General features: G+C 36.1%; 1 pseudogene; it reads left to right on the forward strand.

The window, feature by feature from the left end:
* LOC114694750 overlaps positions 1-20,869 on the forward strand; it is a 65,840-nt pseudogene that overhangs the window by 13,673 nt on the left and 31,298 nt on the right.

Genomic DNA, 20,869 nt, shown 5'->3' on the forward strand with positions numbered 1-20,869 from the left:
ATTTTATATTAATTGTGGCTATTGTGGAGGGTGTTGTTTCCCTGATTTCTTTCTTAGCCTATTTGTCTTTTGTATATAGGAGGGCTACTTTTTTTTAGTTAATCTTGTATCCAACCACTTCCCTGAAGGTATTTATCAGCTGTATGAGTTCTCTGGTATAACTTTTGGGGTCACTCATGTATACTATCACATCCTCTGTAAATAATGATACTTTGACTTCCTCCTTTCCAATTTGTATCCCCTTATGTCTGTTAGTTGTCTTATTGCTCTAGCTAGAAATTCAAGTACTATATTGAATAGATATGGAGGGAGTGGACAACTTGTCTTGTTTCTGATTTTAGTGGAATTGCTTTAAGTTTCTCTCTCCATTTCATTTGATGTTGCCTATTGGTTTGGTGCTCTTATTATGTTTGGGTATGTCCCTGTATCCCTGATCTCTTCAAGACTTTTATCATGACAGAGTTTGGATTTTGTCGAAGGTTTTTTTTTCAGCATCTAATGAGATGATCATGTGTTTTTTTTTCTTTCAGTTTGTTTATATGATGGTTTAAATTGGTAGACTCTCGTAGGTTGAACTAGCCCTACATCTCTGAGACAGAGCCTACTTTATGATAGTGGATGATGTTTTTATGTGTTCTTTAGTGTTTTGCAAGTATTTTTTTGAGTATTTTTACATCAATATTCATGATGGAAATTGGTCTGTAATTCTCTTTTCTTTGTTGAATCTTTGGGTCATTTTGGTAGCACTGTGACTGTAGCCTTATAAACTGAATTTGGCATTGTTCCTTCTGCTTCTATTTTGTGGAATGATTTGAGGAGTATTGGTATTAGCTCTTCTTTGAAAGTCTGGTAGAATTCTGCACTAAAACCATCTGGATCTGGGGTTTTTAGGTTGGAAAACTTTAATAACTGCTTCTATTTCCTTAGGGGCTATAGGTCTATTTAAATTGTTACCTGATCTTGATTTAACTTCACAAATGGCATTTACCAAGAAATTTGTTCATTTCTTTTAGATTTTCCAATTACCAACACTTTCATTGTGTTCCATGAGTTTGGGTATGCTTTTATATTCATTTTGTTGATTCCTAGGAAGTTTTTAATTTCTTTCTATATTTCTGCCTTTACCCAGTTGTCATTTTGTAGAGAGCTGTTCAGTTTCCATGAGTTTGTAGGCTTTTTGTTGTTGAAATCCACCTTTGATCCATGGTGGCCTGATAGACTGCAGGGGTTAATGTGTATCTGTTGAGACTTGCTTGTGACTGAGTATGTGGTCAATTTTTGAAAGAAAGTTTCATGAGATTCTAAGAAGAAGGTATATTCTTTTTGTGTTTGGGTGAAATGTTCCATAGATATCTGTTAAGTCCATTTGGTTCATAACATCTCTTAGTTCCATTATTTCTCTGTTTGGTTTTTGTCTAGATGACTTGTTCATTTGTGAGAGTGGGGTATTGAAGTCTCCTAAAATTAATGTGCTAGGTTCTATGTGTGATTTAAGCTTCAATAACGTTCCTTTTACATATGTGGGTGCCCTTGTGTTTGGGACATAGGTGTTAAAAATTGAAATGTCATCTTGGTGGATTTTTTCTTTAATGAATAAGAAATGTCCTTCCTCATCTCTTTTGATTAATTTTGGTTGAAAGTCTATTTTTGTTAGATATTAGAATAGTTATACCAGCTTGCTTCTTGGGTCCATGTGCTTGGAACTTTTTTTTCCAACCATTTACTTTGTGGTAATGTCTGTCTTTGATGTTGAGCTATGTTTCTTATTTACTGCAGAAGAGTGGATATTGTTTTTTATTTTCCTGTTAATCTGTGTCCTTTTATTAACAAATTGAGTGCATTGCTATTGAGAGATATTAGTGACTAATGATTGCTAATTCCTGTTATTTTGTTATTGTTGTTGGTAGTGTGTGTGTGTGTGTGTGTGTGTGTGTGTGTGTGTGTGTGTGTGTCTTCTTTTGATTTTTCTGGTGTGAGATTGCTTATTTCCTGTGTTTTCATGGGTATAGTTAATTTTTCTGGTTGGAGTTTTCCTTATAGTACCTTCTGTAGGGTTGGATTTGTAGATAGATATTTTTTAAGTGTTTTGTCATTGAATATCTTGTTTTCTCTATGATGATTAAAAGTTTTGCTGGGTATAGTAGTAGTCTGGGCTGGCAAAGTAAAATTATTTTTGAAATGAATGTCTTATTAATTAAAGAAAGCCAGTCAATAAAACAGGTAAAGGCTGGCACAGGGATGATGTCTTTAAAAATTAGCCCTGGAAATGCCCTCTGAACAGCTGATGAGTCTGAATTCATACCTGAATGAGGAGAATTAGGCAGACATGAAAAATATGAAGGGAATAGAGTAAAGGGACATCCAGAAGATGACTTTAGAGAGACAGAGGTGACAGAACTGTAGGATCTTCGGTTCATTTAAGAACTTAGGTCAAATTCAGAATCATGGTATAAAGTCTAAGGGGGTTTCAAACAGATTAATAATGCAAAATGAGGATTGTATGCTAAAGGCACAAATCATTATTCCTGGAGAAAGGTTCTTGTAGACTGGTGCACTAGTTCCATAGAGAAGCATAAGTGGCTAGCATGTAAGGAGTAGAAATGGATTGGACTAATGGCAAAGGAAAGAGAACGTTAAGCTTAGATGACATGTTCAGACATAGTACGTATAAATTACCTCACCTGTATATAATGTTGGAGTAATATTTATCTTCTAACAAATAAAGCATGTCCTTGGTATAGTTGAGAAGATAAAATGAATTTAAAGCTCTCCATCATGCCACGGGTATTCATGCATTTACTAATCACAATTAATTGTATTAACAGAAGACTAAAAATTGCTATGGAAGAGAGTACTGCAGGCAAGCAAAGGATGTAGTTGGCAATCAGGAGCCCACAAGAAAGCCTCTTTCAGATGGCATTGACACTGAGTTCCGGAGGGCACACAGTCAGTAGTCAGAGCAAGTGGGTCACTATCAGCTAAAGGCAACAACCAGCAGCAGAGTCTCGGGGTGGGGTGGGGTGAGTAAGGTCTGCTCAGAGTGAAAGCATAGCAGAACTGTTAGGTGCCATGAGTGAGGGAGAGTGCAGGAGGCTTCCAGGGCAGGGCAGCAGGGCTATCTTCAGAGAGCTCTGTCCCCTGTTCTATTAGATAAGGTTGAAAGAGAGAGCTTCCACTATTGGTAAAAAACAAAAACAAAAACAAGAACACAAAAACTTTGGAAGACCCCACATCATATATAAAGGAAACAAATTCAAGGGCACAAGGATAGCAATTATAACTGTAACACCCATCAAGAGACATTGGGAGTGGTGATGATACTACTGGAGAAAGCAGGGTGAAGGCGGTTACAGAAAAAACAAGTTCTTTGCCTTATGATAAAATACCAGTTCCATAACAGGGCATAACATTTTTACATGACTGCGCCAGAACCAGACCTACGTTGTGTGATGCAAAACTGGTCGGTCTTATTTCCATGGAGAAATAGACAAGCCATCAGGTAGTACTACACATCACCAACACCACGAGTAAAGACTCAAATCTGCAGAAGCAAAGGGAACTAGGGCAACTCTGTCTAGGTGACATTCAAGGCAACTCCACCCAATGGAAGCAGAATAAACATTCTTTGTAAGTGGATGTGCAATATTTATCATGATACACCTCATGATCCCTAAATCAAAGAAACTATATGTTATAAAAATGAAACTAATTAAAATTAGTATTCATTGGGCATTTATTTTAGAAAATAAAAATTATATGTTAAGTACCACAATTTACACATTGAGAGACTAAAATAAATATGAATGAGATTCAGAACAATAAATAAAAAAATGAAAAGAGTATAAATCAAAAAAATAATTCACATAAACAACAGAAAATTTAATTAATCCAAATCTAGTTCTTTAATTCAATGAAATTCTCTATCCACAATTTTGGGTTAGAAAGCACTGGACCAGCCATGCAGAGCAGCTGGGTAGAACAAGTATATGCTTAGCATGATTAAAAGCATAGATTCAATCTCTAGGAACACACATGTGAGGGGTTCAGGGAGATAATATTAGGGATACACTAAAACAAGGTTCTCTGAACCAACTAAGCAACGTGAGAATGAGCTCACAGAGATTGTAGCAGCAAGCACAGGGCCCACACAGGTCTGCCCACATCCTCTGTGTGTATATTATAGCTATTAGCTTAATATTTTTATGGAACTCCTGATTATGAGCCTCCCTGAGTGGGTCTATGACTTTTGTGCCTGCTCTTTGGATTCCCTTCTTCCTGTTGGGTTGCTGTGTCCAACTTTGATATGATAGTTTTACCTTATTATTATATTTTATTTTGTCATGTTCAGTTGTTATCTCTTAAGAGCCAGTTCCTTCCTAATGAGAGACAGAATGGGAGTGGATCCAGGGAAAGGGAAGGTGGGGCAGAAGAGGGAAGGGTAGAAGGAAGGGGAACTATAATCAGGATCACTGTATGGGTGAAGAATATATTTTCAAAAAAAAAAAAAAAAAAGAATTAAAAAAGGGAAAAAAAAAAACGGAAAGAATCCCAGAAAAAAAAGATTCCACAGATAATATGAGAACCAAAACAAAGGTATAATTCTTTTAACACTTTGATATCTTTAAATGAACTTGACAAGTTAGTTAACTTATGCACACAGCGACAACACTAAAGACAATGGTTATAGTCCAATTCAAGAAGTTATATTTCTAGTTAAATACAATTTCAAAAGGATCACCCAGGATCCAGATCATTTGAGTAGGAATTTTTCAAACATATTAAGTGGAAATAATGACAATCTTATGCAAAAATTTTCCAAAAAAATGACGAAGGAAGAGTTATACAGTCCTGAGAGAGATCTAAACTCCTGTGGAGCCAGTGTTATTCAGAATAACCAAACACAGACATACAAGGCAAGGAAACTATAGCAGCTTCCTATACTGTAGAGTATTTTCACCTATATGGGTGAAAATCAATCTCAGCACTCATCTCAGCACTTGGAGGCTCAGATCACATGAGGTTTATGAATTTGAGGCCAGTTTGGGTTCCATAGCAACTTCCCCGTTTGCCTGCACTAGTAAGTAAGACTCTATCTTGAGAAAGAAAAAAATTATGAGCAGGTTGCAGATATCTTCTAAGCCAATAAATCAAAATTATTGTCTGCACAAAATCCCTATAAATTGGTCAATTATGACTAATACCCTTATATACATTTGTGTTCATTTTTCTTGAGGAAGTTTGTCTGAAATTCTTTAGGGGAAAAAATCAGATAAAAAAAGTCTGCATTATGGTAAGAGTATATTTAGTGTCATATGAAAATGCCAAATTGTCCTTCAAAGTGACTTGCCACTTCATGTTTCTATAAGAAATAGACTTCTATGGCCCAAGAATTTGAAATTATCACTGTGTCCTGATATTTATTAATGCAGACCGCAAAGGAAGTATTAAAACTACAAGTACTTCAAAATACAACCACTGATCATCGATCATCTCTTTTTCATCTTATCCTTAAAGGGGAAAAATCCTTATGAAAAATCCCAGAGAGAACAACTAATAAATTGTACATCCATGTTAAAACATACTTTCTCAAGGAACTGCTCATAAGTATATGCGGATTTTCACATTTGTGTTTATTTAATTAAATATACAAACTTTAACCTTTTGCAGCTATTTCTGATGTCAAGTTATACACATGTGGCCCTGGAGAAATAAATTGGAGGTGACTGTATTGGTGTGTATGGCATTGGTTTTTTATATAATGTAGTTATAAGATAGTGACTTCTATGAATAAGTTTGTTCTGTTGTTTCAAATGTTGAATTATTCAAGCACACCAGCTTGGTAGAAGTCAGCAATAACAATAAACTATTTATTATATGAATAGAATGTATCCTTGACGCTGGCAGAACTATAGAGTTAAAAACAAGTGTAAATATTGACAGAATCAATTGACAAGAAAAATTAACATTTGAACTTAATTTTCATAAAAATTTAAATGTATATGTACCTACTGTTTTACCTTCAAAAATCTACCTTCTAGAACTGTTCAAGGAAGTGAAGAATAGTTATAAAAATATTCTTTTTTCCCTTTCATTCTTCTTTTATGTGTGTGTGTGTTTGAGACAGTGTAGCCCTGGCTATCCTAGAACTAGCTCTGTAAACCAGCCTGGGCTTGAACTCACAGAGCTCTGCCTGCCTCAGCTTTCTGAGTGCTGGGATTAAGGACATGCACCACTACCACCTGGCTCATATTTTTTTATAATATGAAAAATATCATAAAACTACAAGTAAGCCAGGCACAGTGGTATGCATCTTCAGTCATAGCTGAAACAGGAGGGTTGTTGTACATTTCTGGACAGCTTTGGCTTCATGGGATGATCTTCTCTTAAAACAAGCAGACAGACAGACAGACAGACAGACAAAACAAAAATTAGTCATTTCATTGTGTCTACCGACAAACATGATTCTCTAAAATTAGGAGGCAGGGTTTTCATGTAGTTACTATAATTAACAGCTCTGAGTGGCTTCTCTGCATTCCTCCAGTTGCAGATCAATTTTGCAGGCACTTTTCCCAGTAATTCTGCTACCAAACCATTACGCTGTCTCAAAGTCTCAGCTTCATTAGAGCCTGTGATTTAAATGTTTATTATTTCTTTTACTGTTTTAGGTTATAATATTAAAGAATAAAACAATATTCCTTAGTCATTGTAACAATAAGTACATATTATGATTAATGATCTATTATGGATATTAGGCATGGATTTTCCTAACTAGAGATCTGTATTAAAGAAAAAGAAACTATTTTCCTTTGTGAATAAATACATTTCAGCTGGTGCTGGGGGTATACTGAGTGGTACTGAGATTTTCAATCCTGGGTTCAAATTCAGCACCACAGAAAGCAACAGACAAACTCATTTACTTACTTCTTCATTTACTTATTTCCTCAAATTGTGATATTTAGAACATTTGTGTAATTATTTAGGAAAAACAAGTTATTCAAAACTAGAAAATTAAAACCAACCTGAGTGAAAAACTCGCTATGACTATGCACACTTGGATTAAGGATACTAAAATATATGTAGCTGGGCACACTTTAATCTCAGCATTTGGGAGGCGGAGGCAGAAGGACCAAGATTTTGAGGCCAGTTTGAGCTATGTACAAGACCCTTCTTCAAGAGACACCAACATTTTGTTGTTATTAATTATGTTAACTGTAAAACAATCTATTTGCTGTTAGTCATTGAGATATGGTATCTAACAAAATGATATTTGAAAAGAATATGAATGTATGTTTTCTCTATAGAAAGGACTTAAGACAAAGTTTCTCAGAATTTTCCAGTCTGCATGGCAGATCTACAAGGTTAGCTTTGCAATTGTCACAAAATAATCATGTATATCATAGAAAGATGCATATTTCGGAATATTGTAAAGCATCTTGTTAAATTTTACCAGTAAGATTTTTTTTCTGTTTCTAAAACAAAATAAAACAATTTTTACAGATCTTTAGATTTAACTTTGCAAATGCCTAGAATTAATAAGCAAGCTGTGAACTCTTCATATAGGTCCTAGAAGAAACTTCAGATGTATCTTTAGCTTCAGAAAAATGAAAAGAGTAAGAGATCTGTCCAGCATTTCGTATTGTTCACTGCCAGCATAACCACCGTTCAATGAACAACTCTTTCAACCCAAAGTTATGATGAATTGAGTTCAAAGCAAATTATAAGATATGTATTTGGTTTGATGCTATGGTGAATAGTTATCTTTATAACAAGAGATTATAATGTGTAGTGACTAAATTTTGTTTGTTCTGTAGTTTAGAAAAGATGATTGCCTAAAGAACATCAACCACTTTTCTTTTCACAATCCAGGCTTTGCAAAGGTTCTGCATGATTAACCTATGCATGAGCTAGGTTACTCTGCTGTCAATTATATTCATAATAGATTAAACATGAGTGTTTCCCTTTGATGTCTGCTAGAAAATAATCATTTTTTCCAAACTTGCTTCCCTGTCTTTTTAAAGTAAGTCTCAATGTTAACACCATTTTATTTATAGTCTTTGAGTTCCTTTTTGGCATGGTTGTTTTCTTTCTTCAGGATGCCTGACTTCCTCATTGTGTTTCTTCCACCAGGACAGCTCTCCACCATCACCCCTCCACCTCCAGGCAGGCCAAAGGTTACAGTAGAGCTGGTTGGCTCCCAGGTGTTTTGTAGGTGTGCATTTGATGTTTCCCCCACAAACAACTCAGTAGGATTTCTCATAGCCTGGTCTAGGCTTTCTTCCCAAGAAATCAAAGAAGAGCTGAAACAAGAGAGCACACTTCAGGCATTTTCTCTTCTAGAACTTGATGGCATAAATGTCAGACTTGGAGATAAGGTATGTAAAACAAAACCAAAAAACTTTGTATTTTCTTTTCGTGCATACATTGATTTTCAAAATTGGATTTTAAATCAAACACTGAAAGCTTCTCTTGTCCTGAGAATATAAAGCTTGGTAACTGTGCTAATTCTAGTAGCAGAAGTGTCAATAATGTACTTTTGGTGACTGTGTTTAGGTATCTCCTTTTAATAATCTGCTGATTATCAGCGAATCTTTAAAACTCTATGTCTCTTTCAGATTTTAAAATTATAAGCTTCATATATTGGAAAGCAATGTTTTAATGTTTCAATCCTCATACCATTTTAGCTACTTTCTAATAGATATATTTGAAATAAAAAGTACACTGTACTTTATATTGAGGTTCAAATAACTAATATTCTATGATAGGATTTTTCTCAAACTTTAGGCAAGTATGTGAAATGTTTTGGTTCTTTATTTTTTACTTAATTTTATTCATTTTAGCTTATGCATGAGTGTTTTGTCTGCATGTGTGTGTGAGTATCACAGGTGCATTTGATGTCCATAGAGGTCAGAAAGTGTATTGGATCCCCTGAATCTGGACTTCTGGGTAGCTCTAAACCACCGCGTAGGTGCTGAGACTAGAACCTGAGTCCTCTGCAAGAGCAACAAGTTCTCTTAACCGCTGGCCATCTCTCTAGCCTCCTTTTCTTAATTTTATCATTTACTAACAATTGAACAAAGGATTTAAGGATAATAATTTGCATGCTTCTTTATAATGCAACTACTAAATGATTATTCTTAACTGTGTTCATAGATATTCTGCAGTGCTTCCCTCTTTTCTTGGAGAAACCAGATGTCCAAAGCATAGCTGTGGAAAGCCAGGGATTTTTTGCAGGAATTAAGGTATGTGGCAGTGAGTATGATCTAGAAAGGTTATTTACTGTAAGTTGCCCAGGATGGTTCTTGGGTCTCATCATTGACAGAATCAGAAAGTCTAGACAGAATAATCAGCAATTTTGAGGATTGACTGAGTAATTGTCATGTACAACAAAGCTTTAAGACACATGTGAATGGACTGAATCTGGGGTGTCCTTTGGCTTATGATATCATTGTATCCTGGTAAATTCATCATAAATTGAAAACAGAGTGAGTCAAAAATGCATTTAATGCAACTAAGTTTCTGGCATCATCTTTGCAATAAGCACACCATGGAGTATAGGATGTTGACGCTTTGTGACCTATGGCTGGCTTCTGGGAGCTGTAGATTGCTGCTACTATTTAGTATCATGAGAAAGTATATTGCAGAATATTGCTAGTTTCAGGGAAGACAAAGATTTAAGGTATAATAATTGTACACAAGTCAATTTTGAATTACTTGTGAATGTAAAACTTCACAAGTCAAGCCATCATAATGCACGGACTGTGGGAAGGAGGAACTAAAGCAATAGCCCAAATCCGAATAAGTTAAAAGCTCTCTTTTCATGAGTCACTCTACCAGATACTCTATTATGTATTATAAGCATGCCACTATTTGGTTATTGTGCATGTTTGAAGACAAGCACCAGATGAAGGGCTAGCACCTGGGACTTAAGCAGATATGACTCACGGTTCTTCTGGGCTTTCTGGACTGCTATAATTGTGCTAACTAAGCAGCATAATTCTTTTGGTTACTGATGGTCTCACTGAATCCAGAGAGTGATGAGTAATTCCAACAGGTAAGCAGAAGTGACAGGAAATCACGATCAGTGGAAGATATTGGGCAGTGTTAAGAGGTGGAAGCTGGAGAGCAACACTGTGGGGACCTTACTCATGGAATTGAGATTGTGTTCTCTTCAGTTCTTGCTCAAGGACATATAGGAAGTTGGTCAATTGTGAGGACAGGCCTTAGGAATAGGATAAAAACCTTTGTCGAGCTAAAGTCCATGTGCACTTGGACAGAGTCCAGGAAGACTGGGTTACATTGTTAGAACAGCTAGTGATAGGAGAGCAAGCAGAGCTCTGACCCTGAGAATGCAGGAACATTTTGCTCTGCACTGGTAGATATCATTAAATGATGTCAGTGGTCACCCACTGTTTCTAATAAGATGAACAGAGAAAATAGCACTAAGAAGCAGTTCTTTTGAGAAACAGCCAAGACTTGATGCTGTGGGGACAACAAAAGATCCCTGCTTCCACACATGACTGCCCTGTGGACTGAAGTGACTCAGGCTGTAGCAGTGCATCTCAGAAATATACCTTAGAAGGCAGACACTCACAAACAAGCTGAGGAGATGGATATTGCAGGTGACAACACCATCTGGATTTATGGATTAAGTAGTACATAAATCACAAAGGCGACATTAAATACTTGAAAATAACCAGGTTCTTCTCTGGCTATGTCAATAACCACCAGTAATTAAGTGGGTGAGGGTGGGAAGCACAACCTCTCTTCCTCCATTCTTCAGACTCAATGATAGTCACCAAGCTGACCAACCTATGTTGAGGAAGCAACTGAGCATAAACTCTGGTGGTGCTGGAACTCTGTGGATACTACTGCATGTGGCTTATATATTTTTATTGGTTTGATGTTAATTGGCCTTGTTTAGTTAAATAAAACTCAATGGTCAAGTTATTAACAGCTCACTAAGCAGAAGAGGATTTGTCAAGAAAAAATGTTTTCAAATTTGATCTTTAGAAATACATTCTATTTGAACATAACTGACACATAACTTTTCTCCTACTAGTTAAAACCTGAACTGAGCACTATATCAGAAGATGGGAAGGAATACCAGCTGAGGGTAGAGAGTACAATTCCTATTGCTTGCTCTGAATTTAGAGAGCTCGATGAAGGGTGCAAAATCTCACTAAAACTGAGAACCATCGAACAAGGTACCACACCAAAGTTCCTTTTGGCTCATTACATTTCAGATAATAACTGATCCTCATCCTCCTTTATAGAAAATCATGCACTGTACTCAGATAATAAAATGTTTCATGCTTATATCAAGCAATAGCTCAATTGTGTTAAAGATCTGATGGAAGATTGAGTTGATTGGCAAAGCAGTTCATGGTTTTTCTTCCTGGGCTCAAACATACTATGGAACCACCTTCTCTGTGTTTTCATCTGTCGTCTTTCCTATCCCTCCATTTCTTCCTCCTTGCTCATCTCCCTTCTCCTCTGCCTCCCTCTTATTCTTCCCTTTGTCTTGTTTCCAGAGATGGGAGACAACCAGTTCTTTACAGTTTTCCAAGAGTTCAAGAGTATGAAACACGGGTCTCATAATGAATTCTTCACACGTCTCTCCCCGGTGTAAGCTTCATGTGGGATCTTTTGTCTTAATATTCTTCCATTTAAATGACTAATCACATGGGAATCATGATGCATGGCCCTCACATCTTAAACTTGGGAAATGAAGTCAGAGAGTGTACCTAAGCCAGACATATTCCACCTTCCACTCAGAGAGCTGGCTAAGGAATTTGTATGTTTCCATTATATTTTATATGTATGGGAAAATATCTTTATAGGAAAATAAACAGGGAAACATTTTCCCCAGGATCTTGAACTGAGCACAGTTAACCTTTATGTGACCACTGTAATTTCATACCTGTAAAATCCATGTGGGTGAAAAGAGGACCACGTTAGGAACTCATTTCTTTCTTTCTTCTTTTTCTTTTTTTTTTTTTTTTTTTTTTTTTTTTTTTGTCTCAGGATGGCTTTTCCATCCTGAATTGGATTTGAAAGCATGCTTCTTTATATCCACTTTGTAGTGTGTTGTTTCTGTTTACGGGAAGAACAGAAATTATGTAAATCAGCTATGCCTTTTTTTTTGTTTGTTTTGTTTTTTATGATGTGGTTTCTCTGCATAAGAGCTCTGGTTGTCCTGGAACTCACTTTGTAGACCAGGCTAGGCTCAAACTCACAGAGATCCTCCTGCCTCTGCCACTGCCCAACCGCCATACCTCTTTTTAAAGTTCTGTTTTTATTTTCTACTACTGTTTCCTCTCAAAATTCTTTCCCTTTTTCTTTGTTACTTAAGCAAAGAATCATTTTCAGTTTCTGAATATATTCAAACACTTATGAGAAGAAATAAGATTACTCATGACCAAGAGACCCACATCATGTTCTTACTAAATGTATATATTTATATATCAGAACATATATACAGTTTATGTTGATGAAATCATGGTACTATCGTGTTCATTACCTTATCGTACCTGTGTTATTAGTTGCTTTTGGATTTTATTTAGATGCACATCTGTTTGTAGCTTTTTGAAAATAGAAGTATGTATGTATATATGTATACATACACAAAATTAATATTTATCTATAAAGATAAAGTAGAATCAGTGGCTTTGTTTTAATTTAGGCAAACATTACAACATATTTTTCAATTATTTAGGAATAATATTTTAGTCTTAATGTTTCATATTAGTCAAGTAACTATATTTGATTTGTCTATACATTTGCAAAAAGACTTTGAAATTCTTTTTCCCGGTCACCTGGGTTTAAATTTGGCGTTATCTTCCTGCCATGTGGACCTTCACCAGAACTCTCCTTGCGACAGTGGATATGTAGCCATGCTGTGGTGCGCTACACGGCTGTGACAGACTTCTCCCCAGATGGAGACAGAGTTACAGACATCACTGTGGAACCCATAGTCAATGACGATTTCCTGTGGGACAGATACACTCCAGACAGCATCCAGGTTGACTAATCAGAAAAATAACCTTTGTAATTTACGATTTTAAATGATATGTTTGTGCTGCGATTTTTTTATTTAAAAATTATTTGATGGGGCCAAAGAGATGGCTCAAGGGCTAAGTTTACTGTTTTCTTTTCTAGAGGCCTCAAATTTGGTTCCTAGCACCATGTGAGGCAGCTAACAATTGCCTGTGACGGCTCCTTCTGGTCTCTGTCATCACCTGCTCACACTTGGCATATATATATATATATATATATATATATATATATATATATATATGTATACGCATACACACTCATTGCATAAATAAATAAATCTTTAAAAATTACTTGATATTTTTTAGTTTTAAAATAATTTCATTTTCAGTAATTATAAAAATTATTTATTGAATATTAATTGCAATTGCAAAATAATTTACTGCATATCACTATCTACATAGCAATATTAATCTTTAAATATATATCTTTCTTCCAAAGATAAAAGTCAAGGACGTCCCATCTGCTTACTGCTATTCATTTACTGACCCACACATAATAACCTTTGATGGCAGGTAATGTCCAGAATCTTTCTTCTTTCAGTGGTCTTTATTTCCTTTAGTTTTGCTATTGTTGTTTTGTTTTAAATGTCACACTCTTTGTACTTCTTGTCTTGTCAGTGATTTGTACTTTCATTGGCTTGTTTCTAGACATTGTATTGTGTTGAATAATTTATCTTAACTCCAGTCTGGGTAAACAGTGTAGACAACAAATGAGCCTTTTTGGATTATTACAAGTGAAGATTTAATGAAGATTATTGCAAATGCACACAATCATTTTTGGCTTGGTCATTTACTTATTTTTGATAATGAGTCAGTTATTTTCATTAAGCATATTTACTATGTTCTATGTTTATATAATGGCAGAATAATCTTTGAGATTTCTGTGAAATGATTAATCTATTAAATTTATCTTAATACTGATTACTTTTAATTGATGACAAAAATACTCATTTAATTTGGGTTTTTTACCATAAAAGCCTTGGTGATTATTTCTGGAATTTAAGTAAAATTGCCAAAGTAATTAAAAAAATCAAAATGATACTGCTTTTAATGTCTGGATGGAAAGATTTAATTTTGGTGATGCTGCTCGTGAGTCTAAGATATTCTTAAGAAAGACAACTCCTTGTCTAGTAAAAAATTGTCTTCATGATACCTGACAGGTGTTCTAAACATATTGTGGTAGTTGTCAGCAAAATGATTTATGAGTGAACAGTTGTAGAACCCTCTGTTATAAAAGCACTGTACAGACTTCAGAGAGTACTGAAAGGTTGTCAGCACTGATCACTTATGCAGAAATCTTTTATGGCCGTATTTGGAGATTAGCAGCCCTGGTGAGGAAACCTCAAGAAAGCATAGTGTGATGTATTTAATCTGTGTTCATTCAGTGAGATTAGTTGTGAAATATCCAGGTGACAAGCCTTATTCTGAGTGCTGAGGGTAAGGCAGTGATTGAAGTCAGTAACTCTCTTTGCCCTGGTGCTGAACTTCGGATAGGAGAAGAGATACAGGAACATTATTAACAACAGCAACAGTAATAAAATAGTGTTGCGAGCAAATACATGCAGGAATTAAAACAGGTAGAGAAGAAGGGATGGAAGTAGAGCTCATGATTTATTAAAGAGTCTGGTTATCAAAAGTCATTAAGTAATGGGCTAGCTGGAGAAACGTTTCCTCGTAAGGAAGACCAAGTGCACGCACACTCAGCAAGCATGCTCTCCTTTAAGAAGGGAGTCTGTTGAGTGGGCAAAGAGAAAGAGAGGTGTGGGGAAGAGTTAAGGTATTTAGGGTCCTGTTGAGTCATTCATGAACACAAATCAGTCTTCAGAGCCATAAAGGTACTGGAAATACAAATTTCTTAGTCTCAGGCCAAAACACATTGATTACTTATACATACATCTAAGAACTATTTAAAATTACATTTATATTGTTATAATATGTTATCCTGATTCTTAATGTACTTGAATTTTGTTCATACTAGGATATATGATAACTTCAAGACTGGAACATTTGTGCTTTATAAGAGTATGTCACGTGATTTTGAAATACATGTACGTCAGTGGGACTGTGGAAGACTTCACTATCCTGTGTCATGTAACTGTGGTTTTGTTGCAAAAGAAGAAGCCGATGTAGTTACTTTTGATATGTGCAGTGGTCAATTACATGAATCTCCACCACATTATTTGTGAAGAGCCAAGATTCATCATCAAGCAATATCAGAATAACTGAATCTTATTTAGGAAGAAAGATGACGGTATGTGAACAGAGGTCAAAGTTTAATATTAAAAAAGTTTTCCTTTTATTATATTGGATGAACTTCTGTTCATCTTTAAAAATTAGGCACTATTATGTTTTGATATTAGTTGTTGAAGAAAATAGCACATGAAAGATAATGGATGAATATGATTAAAATATATACGTGTATGAGAATATCTTGCTCACTGGTATGAAAAGGGAAAGAAAATGGCTTTAGATTGACTCATATATTGAAAGAAAACTTCTTTTATAACCTCCTATTCAAAATGGAACACATTTAAAAATATTTTGTCATTGACCTTTTTAAAGATACTGTTTCATACCAGTGAACAAGATATTTACATCTTAAGGTCATGCTAACCTTTTTATCTTTCAAAAAGTAAATTCTTGGTAGCTATATTTGAATTTAATTAAAATTTAAATGTGTTATGGTTTTATAACACTTACTGAATAATAATTTACAAACAAAGCATTATTTATCTGAATTCTCTCATCCAAAGCCAAAATGTAAATCAAGAACTAGAAAATCATTTGCTATATGTATAACACAGTAAGTATAAAAACATTTATATATCTGATACATATATAGATGAATTATATATATATATATATATATATATATATATATATAATCAGTAGACAATTATAAACCAGAATAACATCAAAAGGCACCATGTGTTGTGGCACATACCTGATAGCCAACACTTTGAAGCCAAGGGAAGAGAATGGTGAGCTCAAAATGAGCCTGGGTTCCATAGCAAAGACTCTGTCTCAAGTAAACAATTAAATAAAAACAAAAAGATAATTCACAAAGGAGTAACACTGAAATATGTCTAAGTGTACAAATAATCAACAAAACCTTGAAATACCGCATCAGTAATTAAATAAATCAAAAAGCACGACCTTTCATATAACACTGTCAAGAGTAGGGACAACGGAAAAAGTTACAGCCTTTCTGAGGGACTCTATGTGTGTCATCGGATCAAAAATTTCAACTCTGGGAATTGGTTGTAGTGAAGTAATTAAGGATGTGGTTAACACCAGTGACGTTCATTGCATCTCCCCCTGTAGCGGGGGAGAGTTACAGGTACCCATAGGAGAGTTTAATGAAAGCTAAATAAAATGAGACACGTAGTAGAAAACATTAGGGTCAAGAAAATGAAGGGGTGGGCATTTGTTGATTGCTAGGCAAAATACAAAATGCAGACTTTGTAATGATTTTAACTATTTCAGTGAGTAGGAATGTAAAGTTTGTTTACTCTGAAAAGAAATTCCCGTAATGAGTTCACACCATTTTTTTTTTTTTAAATGAAGAGACAAGGAGTATGTTAAAACTAAAAAAGAAACACAGTGATGTGTCTTTAGTGCTCTTAGGAAAAGTCATTTTTGCCAATAATACTTCCAGATGGTTGGCCTCGGGATGTTGTGGGACAACAGCGGCTCCCAATCAGATGGCACAGGCTGTTGGGGTCGTTTAATCTCTCTCTGCTTGCTCTGTTGCCACTTTCCCAGACCACCATATAACTTGGCTGTTGATTCTGTTTTGCCGGCTGGCAGCAAAAGGAGACTGATCGATCGCTATGAGGACTTGTGTTCCTTTCAAATTACGTTTGTGAGTGTAAATTAACGACTTAGCAATGCAGTTCTATATTGCATTACTACTATCCAAAATGTGACTTTGTTAACGTTGCCTTACTGGTTTTTACTGTTTCATTCACATAAAACCTCACATTTTAATGATTAAAGAAGTCTCAAACCATTTGTTTCAATGATGTGGTCTTGGGAGATGGCTCCATTGTTAAGAGTGCTGGCTGCTTTTCCAGAGGACCCAGGTTCAATTCCCCACACCTACATGGTGGGTCACAACTGTCTTCAACTCCAGTTTCAGAGGATCTGACACCCTATTTTGCCTGTGAGGGTACTAGGCACACACATGGTGCACAGACATACATGCTGGCAAAACATCCATTCACATAAAAATTAAAATTTAAAAAAAAATTGAAATTGTGACCAAATTTCAAATCAGCATAATGTAAAAATGAGTTGCTTTGAAATGTAATATTAAATGAAAGTTTTCATGTAAAAAAAAATCAGTGTTTCATTTTTTGTATGTACGGACAATGACTCTTGTATCGTTCGTGGCACTCCTCTTAACCGACTGAATTCAGCCTCTTCCATCCTACGGTTGGTGTCTCTGCTTTCAGATTTGGTTTCCTCCGGAGCATTCATCCGTGCTGACCTCAGTGAGTGGGGTATGAGTATAACGTTCAGGGCCCCTAGTTTAGACTACAGAAACACATTGGGGCTTTGTGGCACCTTCGATGAAAACCCGGAAAACGATTTCCATGACAAAAACGGGATCACAATTGACCATGACGTCAACAATTATATTGCTTTTATCAATGAATGGAGGTGAGAATTAAGCTATTATTCATTCGTTACTGTGTTATTATGAAGTTTAAGCAGTGGGTCACTCAACATTCTGCCTTTTCCACAATATATTAGTGGCTGAAAACATTCATATATTGTTGGTTGTGAGCCTAGCTTTTAACGGCAGAGCTATCCCTCCAGCCCGAAAACATTCTTATTCAAATAACCATCCTGTTTTTCATCTGGAAGGCTTTTACCAGGAAGAAGCATGTTTGACAAAATACCAGCTTCCCGACAGTTTCCAGCGAAACCCTCCTACTGCGGCTGCCTGCTGGGTACCGCCTCGCAGCATCTGCATTCTCACCATCTGGACAGTGGATCTCACTTAGAAATGGCTTCCAGCTGCAAAGACCACCAGCACATCCAGTTCTCTTCCTTGATACCAGACCTAGATATCACCTCTGAATATATCAATTCAGAAGCTCTTGTTAGAAAAATAAGCACTCATGCACCCAAGGAAGAAGATAATTTGAATTTCTTACTACGAGAAGAAGCCCTACAAACCTAACCAAACTGGAGTTAAGTTTGCGGCATCCTGGGAATGAGACACAAAACCCACTGAAGTATTTCAGTAATGAGAGGCACGCACAGGACCGGAGATGAAGAATCCACAAAACAGATGGAAACGACAAAACTTGAAGGACTTTCTTCCCATATTTGCTTTCCAGAGTCTCGGACAAGCCAACCTGGAAGAGTTTTCTTATTTTTTCCCCGAGGACCACACCGAGGACAGCCATCAGGAGTTTGTCCCCTCATGGCCCACAGCTTCGGGCCTCACTGACTGAGCATCTTGGCTCTCTGTCAGCGGACGTTAGCCAACTCCAGCATCGGAAGACTCTGCCTCCCTTTCTTGGCAGGGCGCTAACGCATGTCGTGAACATGTGTGTGAAGGATGTTCTGTTGAAGGATGATGTGAGCTGGGCAGAAGAAGGAGTGGCCTTGTTAGAGAATGAGTGTGAGAGGCGGGTTTTAGAGGAAGGAAAACACAACATGGAAGAGTATAGGAAGTCAATAGAAGGCATTCTCGAAGTGTTAAAATGCCCCATCTGTGCAGTGGCAATGGGCAGTGTATGGACTGGGGCTGTGCCTGTTTCCCAGGCTACAGTTCCTATGACTGCAGTGACTCATATGGTAAGCAAATGCTCTGAAACTTTAATGTTGAGGATGACATCTGATACTAAAATGCCCTTGTCTATAGTGTTTATTAAGTCTCTAGTGAAAAGTGTATTAGTTACTACACTTATTTCATCTTATTCAAAGTCAAGGCAGATGTCCCTGTAGCTTCCTGACTGGCACCCTGCCGTTTGGTGGCCTTTTTCTGACAGCTCATGATTCTTTCCAGCTGCTTTCATCTCAGTTGCTGTCCCTTGGAACTGCCAGGCCCACCCAGGAGCAGGGCCTTTGCACACAGTGGATGCTCCTGTCTGTAGAGAATAACCTTTTGCCTAGACCACATGCATATTCAGTATATCTTAAGCACAATTTATTATTGTTTTACTAAGTATACTAATTTGCTTAAAAAATTTTAAGTCAATTTTGGGAGCTCTTTTATCTCAGTATTAACTTTAAAAATTCCTAGTAGTTTTTTTTCTCACGCAACCCCATATTTTTATCTCCTATAATATAGAAAATTTCTTCTTATAATATATAAATTAATATAAAATTTCTGCAAAACACCATTCCTACATTTTATGTTTTCTCACTTTTTAAACCATCTTTGTCCTTCCAAAAATTGAAGTTATATGGGGGCTTCATTTGGTTTATTACTGTGCCTCATGTAACGAATACATCGGTCAACAGACATTTGTTACAGTCGTGACAGGATAAACTAATACATTTTTTTTCATGAGGATTTTGAGCCTTCTGAGTCCACATGCTCACAATTTGTCCCTGAGGCTGGCTGCTTGACTGGTTGAGATCGCTCCAGGACTTAGGCAGGTGGTGAGCTGTTTCACGTGCACACACTCCTTTTAACAAGCAGCTCTCTCTGAGGCAGGTGAGATGTGTTTCCTAAGACCACAGCTAGAAAAGGGCCACATGAAAGCCAATTAACTCTGAGTGCTAAGAAAAGCCTTCCCTGCCAGTGATTAATAAACTCACAATTATGCTCATTGACAGTAAAAAATGTGGACAATACTGGAATAGGAGTATATGTACACTTCGATAATTTTTTCTAATACTGAAATAATTTTTGAAATGTAAATATTGTACTGCTGACTGAACTATTTTATTACAGAAGCATATTTTACCTGTAATCCATCTATTTGATACAAACGAATGTGGCCAAACAAAGAGATCTATTTTATGATAGTAATACTTTATTGACATCCACCCTTTATCAATAACAAATATTACTGAAATATTAGTGAAATTTGTGTTTGAGTGTTATCATTTATAACATGCTTTTATTTTGATGGTTAACAATACCTCTTTAAAAAACAAGATTATTAAATGTTTAACTGATTAATTACTATAAATATTATTTTCAGTATATTTTGAAATGTTATTCGACTTATGCTTTTAATTTAGACCTTCAAATAATGATGCTGTTTTTACTGCAATTCACAAAGCAAGTGCTGTTATTATCATTTTCTTTTCTAAGACATAGCTCCTGAAGTTACAGAACTTGAGAATTCTGGATTCTGTGATATTCAGAAGCAGAATTGTGCTACAGTGAGAGTTTTTGGTCAAGGCTTCAAAGAATCGCCTTCCATCAAGTGTGAAGTTACTAAACTGGAGGTATATATGATAAGCACAGGCTGCAGGTGCAATGTTGAAAATGGTTTAATGTTTATTTCTGTAGGTTAATTTGTCTATTAGCTACCAACATGATCTCAGGGTGTTCGACCCACTAAGAGTTACAGGAAAATGACCAAGCTGCTTCTCCAGAAAAGCTACTCTGTGAACTTTACTAAGTATTTTATATTATTTTTTGAGGTATTGGGTCTTGATTTTCATTCCTGATTAATAAAAACTAAAAGAACATCAAGCTTGTTGTAGGGAAGCATCTTCTTTTCTTGAGCTGTAAACACAATGAGTGGCAACGGTTTCAGCCATGGTATATCTGTCAGGGAGTGCAGGAGATGGCGATGTCTGAACATGCCCTCACAAAGCAGAAACGGGATTATTGT

The sequence above is a fragment of the Peromyscus leucopus genome, unplaced genomic scaffold (genome assembly GCF_004664715.2).
Source record: "Peromyscus leucopus breed LL Stock unplaced genomic scaffold, UCI_PerLeu_2.1 scaffold_267, whole genome shotgun sequence".
In the NCBI taxonomy this organism is placed as follows: Eukaryota; Metazoa; Chordata; class Mammalia; order Rodentia; family Cricetidae; genus Peromyscus; species Peromyscus leucopus.